The following is a 6,144-nucleotide window of genomic DNA, read 5'->3' as shown; positions in this document are numbered from 1 at the left end:
TGTGTCCTATTAATTCAAATTAACTTTCAACAATAGTTGCACTTTAAAGAAAAGAAAAGAAGGGAGGGGGTAGTGCAATCCTATGAGTTAGAGACCAAAGGGAGTAAAAACGTTAGTGAAAAGCCTGAAAGAGCAGGACGCAAGAGCCAACACTTTCATACTCCCCTATTGTGCATATAACAAACAGCCCGCTGTGTTTCCTAACATCCTGCAACCAATTCAGGTCTCAAGGACGTGTACAATGATACAAGATGTTCCCTTGAGATTACAGGGAATCAGATTTAAGCAGCAGAAGAAGGGACATTGAGGAAGGAAATATACAGCTTAGAAAATTTACATGGAAATACAACTAAGTCCACATAATAGTGGGCTGGCCAGGCAGCAATAATGTGATATAGCTGAAAAATAATGCACTGAATTGTATGGAGAAGGGGGAAGGCGATACAAGCATATTGTTTTCTCGCAGGATCTTGCTAGCAGCAAGGTGTTGCATAAAAAGTGGTCTGTATGCTGTATGCATGTAACATTTGTGCTAATGTATACATGTGTACATGACCCTACTGGCCACAACTGCTCAGGGCCAACATGGAAAAATATACAATGTGTAACCTCTCACCCCTATATGACTAAAGGTGAGATCGTTCTGCACATGCGCTGCCACTGCCTGAATAACTTATTCATGTTATTCATGTGGCTCAGAAATTACCAACAACCTGGAATCTGTGTTACGACCCAATAATGTGAATGCCTGCCCATATACAGTCATGGCCAAAAATATTGGCACCCCTGCATTTCTGCCACATAATGCACCACTTCGCCCAGAAAATTGTTGCAATTACAAATGTTTCAGCATTCTCATGTTTATTTCTTTTGTTTGTATTGGTATGACACAAACAAGTCGAGAAACCGAAAGCCAAATCTGACAAATTCCACGCAAAACTCCAAAAATGGACTGGACAAAATTATTGGTATCCTCAATTTAATATTTGGCAGCACAAATCGCTTTCTGGAACCATTAGTGAGTTTCTTACACCTCTCTACTGGAATTTTGGAACACTCTTCTTTTGCCAACTGCTCCAGGTGTCTCAGATTGGAAGGATTCCTTTTCCCAACTGCTGTTTTGAGATGTCTCCACAGGTGCTCTATGGGATTTAGATCTGGACTCATTGCTGGCCAGATCAGTACTCTCCAGCTCTTTGTCTTAAACCATTTCTGGGTGCTTTTTGATGTGTGCTTTGGGTCATTGTTCTGCTGTAAAGACCCATGACCTCTGACGGAGACCCAACTTTCTGACACTAGGCCCTACATTTTACCCCAGAAATCTTTAGTAGTCTTCAGATCTCATACTGCCATGTAGACGGTCAAGGGTCAATCCAGTGCCTGAAGCAGCAAAACAACCCCAAAACATGAGTGAACGTCCACCATGTTTGACTGTAGGGAATGTATTCTTTTTCTGTAAAGGCCTCATTTCTTTTTCTGAAAACAGTAGAATGATGGACTTTACCAAAAAGCTGTAATTTTGTTTCACCTGTCCACAACACATTCTCCCAAAAGGATTATGACTTCCTCAGGTAAGTTTTGGCAAACTCTAATCTGGATTTTTTATGTTTCTGTGTCAGCAGTGGGGTCCTCCTGAGTCTAAATGAGTGAGTCCAGTTGATGATATCCCCTAATGTATAGAAAAAGTAATATAGTGTATATATATATATATATATATATATATATATATATATATATATATATATATATATATATATAGTAAGTACCATATATACTCGTGTATAAGTCGAGTTTTTCAGCACATTTTTTTGTGCTGAAAGTGCCCCCCTCAACTTATACTCGAGTCAAGCACTTTTCTGCAGCAAAAAATGTCATTTTCTGAACCGACTTTGGGGCCCCGAATATCTCGGGGACACTTAGTGCTGCCCCAAATTTGGTGTGCAAACCCAGTGGAACTGGTACCACAACATATCCAAAGCTGAAGTTCTTAGCACTAAGTGGCCCTGAGATACGGGGCCCCAAATTTGGTTCGGAAAATGTCATTCTCTGCTGCAGAAAAGTGCTTGACATTTTCTAAACTGATTTTTGGGGCCCTGTATCTCGGGGCCACTGCGTGCTAGAAACCCCAGCTTTGGAAATTTTATGGTGCTAGTTCCACTGGGTTTGCACACCAAATTTGGGGTTCTTAGCACTAAGTGGCCCCGAGATATTCGGTCAACTGTGTCCATCTGCAGCAATGTCATTTCGGGACCCTTTGGGTTCAGAGACCCCAAATTTTGGCTGCAGCTAGGGGGCATCTAGGAACCCCTAACTACCGAGTTTGAAGTTCAGGGGACCTATGGCTGCAAATGGGCACAGTGAGGCTTGAAAATGGGCACAGTGATGCTGCAAATGGGCACTGTTGACCCTCTTTTCCACTTACAGTAGCTGTGCATTTCTCACCCTCGTCTTATACTAATAAGTTTTTCCCATTTTTTTGTGGAAAATTAGGGCCTCGACTTATACTCGGAACGACTTATACTCGAGTATATATGGTATATCATATTTTCCAGCGTATAAGACAACCTTTTAAACTTAAAAAAACGCCCAAAAAGCGGGGGTCGTCTTATACGCTGGGTTTAAAATGCCGCCCACTGGATGTCAGCCCGCCAGATGCCCGCTGGATGTGCGGTAATACTGTATGTAGCTTCGGATACAAACAGTATACACCGCTGAGCCAATCCCGGCGAGCGATGTATTCTATTAACCACTTGCTTACCGGGCACTTAAACCCCCCTCCTATCCAGACCAATTTTCAGCTTTCGGCGCTGACGCACTTTGAATGACAATTGCGCGGTCACACAACACTGTACCCAAATGAAATTTTTATCATTTTTTCACCATAAATAGAGCTTTCTTTTGGTGGTATTTGATCACCTCTGCGGTTTTTACTTTTTATTAAAAAAATGTAAAAAACTGAATTTTTTTTTAAAAAAAAGTTTATTTTTTTATATTTTGTTTTAAAAAATTTTAAACGGGTAATTTTTCTCCTTCATTGATGTACGCTGATGAGGCGGCAGTGATGGGCACTGATAGGCGGCAGTGATGGGCACTGATGGGTGGCAGTGATGGGCACTGATGGGTGGCAGTGATGGGCAGCACTGGCAGGTGGCACTGATTGGCACTACAGGTGGGCATTGATAGGTGGTACTTGTGGGCACTGATAGGTGGTACTTGTGGGCACTGTTAGGTGGCACTGTGGGCACTGTTAGGTGGCACTGTGGGCACTGTTAGGTGGCACTGTGGGCACTATTAGGTGGCACTGTGGGCACTATTAGGTGGCACTTTTATTGGGCACTGATGAGGCAGATGTTCCTCTTCCACTTGGGGACCGATGTCCCTCACATCCGATCCGCTGATCGGCTTTTTTTTCTACTCGCGCTGTCAGCGTGAGTAAAAAAAAAAAACGATTACCGATCTTTTGTTTACATCATGTGATCAGCTGTCATTGGCTGACAGCTGATCACATGGTAAGGGGCCGGGACCGGCCCCTTACACAGATCGGTGATCAGCCGAGTCTCAGTGACTCGCTGATCACAACGCGCCCGGCGCGCGCCCTGTAGGGCGCGCGCAGGGAGCGTGCACAGGGGAGGACGTCATATGACGTCCTCCCGGGAATGTAGGTCCGCGCTGTAGCCGTCATTCGGCTATAGCGCGGATGCCAAGCGGTTAATGAATACAGAGCCTGCTCGGATTGGAGTAACAACCTCAGCCAATCTGAGCAGGCTACATACAGTAGCCTGCTCGGATTGGCTTTGAGAGTCAGAGAGGCACTGGTTGATGATGTTACAGCATCTGCCAATCCGAGCACGCTTTGTATTCATTCATAGAATACATTTCTCATTATGATTGGCTCAGCGTGGTATGAAATATGAAGCCTCGGAAAGGGGGTCGCCTTATACGGTGAGTATAGGCAAAAACTGTAAAAGAAATGGAAAATTAGGGGGGTCTTCTTATACGCCGGCAAATACTGTAATTGTTTAAAAAGAATTACATTTATTGGAAAATTCTTTAAAAGGAATTTGGGGTAATTATTCTCCTAAAAACATAAATTCAGCAGACCATATTGACAGACACCAGCCCCATGATAATAAAGCACCCCCTTCCTTTCAGTAGTGTGGTACATAATGATGAAACAGGATCTTTGCAGATCCTCTCCAGTTCTGTCAGGTTGGATGGTAAACGTTGGTGGACAGCCATTTTTCGGTCTCTCCAGAGATGCTCAATTGGGTTTAAGTCAGGGCTCTGGCTGGGCCATTCAAGAACAGTCACGGAGTTGTTGTGAAGCCACTCCTTCGTTATTTTAGCTGTGTGCTTAGGGTCATTGTCTTGTTGGAAGTTAAACCTTCAGCCCAGTCTGAGATCCTGAGCACTCTGGAGAAGGTTTTCGTCCAGGATATCCCTGTACTTGGCCGCATTCATCTTTCCCTCGATTGCAACCAGTCGTCCTGTCCCTGCAGCTGAAAAACACCCCCACAGCATGATGCTGCCACCACCATGCTTCACTGTTGGGACTGTATTGGACAGGTGATGAGCAGTGCCTGGTTTTCTCTACACATACCGGTAAGAATTAAGACCAAAAAGTTCTATCTTGGTCTCATCGGACCAGAGAATCTTATTTCTCACCATCTTGGAGTCCTTCAAGTGTTTTTTAGCAAACTCCATGCGGGCTTTCATGTGTCTTGCACTGAGGAGAGGCTTCCGTCGGGCCACTCTGCCATAGAGGCCCCGACTGGTGGAGGGCTGCAGTGATGGTTGACTTACTACAACTTTCTCCCATCTCCCGACTGCATCTCTGGAGCTCAGCCACAGTGATCTTTCCTAATCAAGTCCAATCAGTATAATCAAATACAGCTGGACTCAAATGAAGGTGTTGAACCATCTCAAGGATGATCAGAAGAAATGGACAGCACCTGAGTTAAATATATGAGTGTCACAGCAAAGGGTCTGAATACTTAGGACCATGTGAAATTTCAGTTTTTCTTTTTTAATAAATCTGCAAAAATGTCAACAATTCTGTGTTTTTCTGTCAATATGGGGTGCTGTGTATACATTAATGAGGAAAAAATGAACCTAAATGATTTTAGCAAATGGCTGCAATATAACAAGGAATGAGAAATTTAAGGAGGTCTGAATACTTTCCGTCCCCACTATATATATATATATATATATATATATATATATATATATATATATATATATACACATACATACATACATACATACAGTATGTGTATATATATACATTCTCCTGTTTTTATACACTTCCGGTTCGTTTTTTTAGATATGTCTATCCATCTGTTTTTAACCTTTTAATATTTATTAAACTAAACCTGAGTCAGTGCCACTATATATCCGCAACTCTGGCCAGAATGACATTTGTTTTGGCACCCAAAAAGTTTGTCCACTATTCGATTCCTTCCTACTAGATATCCAGTATGTTTATGTCAGGGGCATATCAGTGGCCGTCGGGCAAATATGCGTGCACGCAGGTGCACGAGGGGCCTTTCCAGGACAATTCTGCTTAATTCCCCACCAGGGGGCGCCGGAGCACTCCCGCGTGTGCCCGTACGCGCGTTCGCGGGTACGCGCGCTCGACCGTGCGCGCTAGCTCTATTTTGGCGCCAAGGGCCCTTTAAAAGAATGACAGATGCTTCTGTCAGGTGCTGTTCGTCTGCAGCTCTGCACCTGAGTTTCTGTATCCTGCCTGTTGTATTGCTAGTGACCCGGCTACGTCTGACCATTCTCCAGTCTCCTATCCGACCCGGCTTGCCTGACCTTGCTTATCTTGTTACCTGTTGCCGAACTCCTGCCTGCCTGACTATTCTTGGATCATCCCTTTTGCTTATACCTGCCTGATCTCCTGCTGAACGGACTGTCTGACCTTGCTTTGCCTGTGTCCTGTGACGCTGCTTCCAGCCTGCTTGCCAAGCATCCTGCCGCTGCCTTCTCAGCTACCTGCCTTCCGGCCTGCATCAGCCTACCTGCATCCGCAGCTCAGCCATCCCTGAGGGACATCCTTCCAGACCAGTATCTGCTTCTGCTGGAACCTGCATCAGGCCCTCCTACCCACTGTGCTCAAGAGACCACTGTTCCCACTTCCAG

Source organism: Aquarana catesbeiana, linkage group LG01 (genome assembly GCF_042186555.1).
Source record: "Aquarana catesbeiana isolate 2022-GZ linkage group LG01, ASM4218655v1, whole genome shotgun sequence".
Lineage (NCBI taxonomy): Eukaryota > Metazoa > Chordata > Amphibia > Anura > Ranidae > Aquarana > Aquarana catesbeiana.
This window is presented reverse-complemented; position numbering follows the sequence as displayed.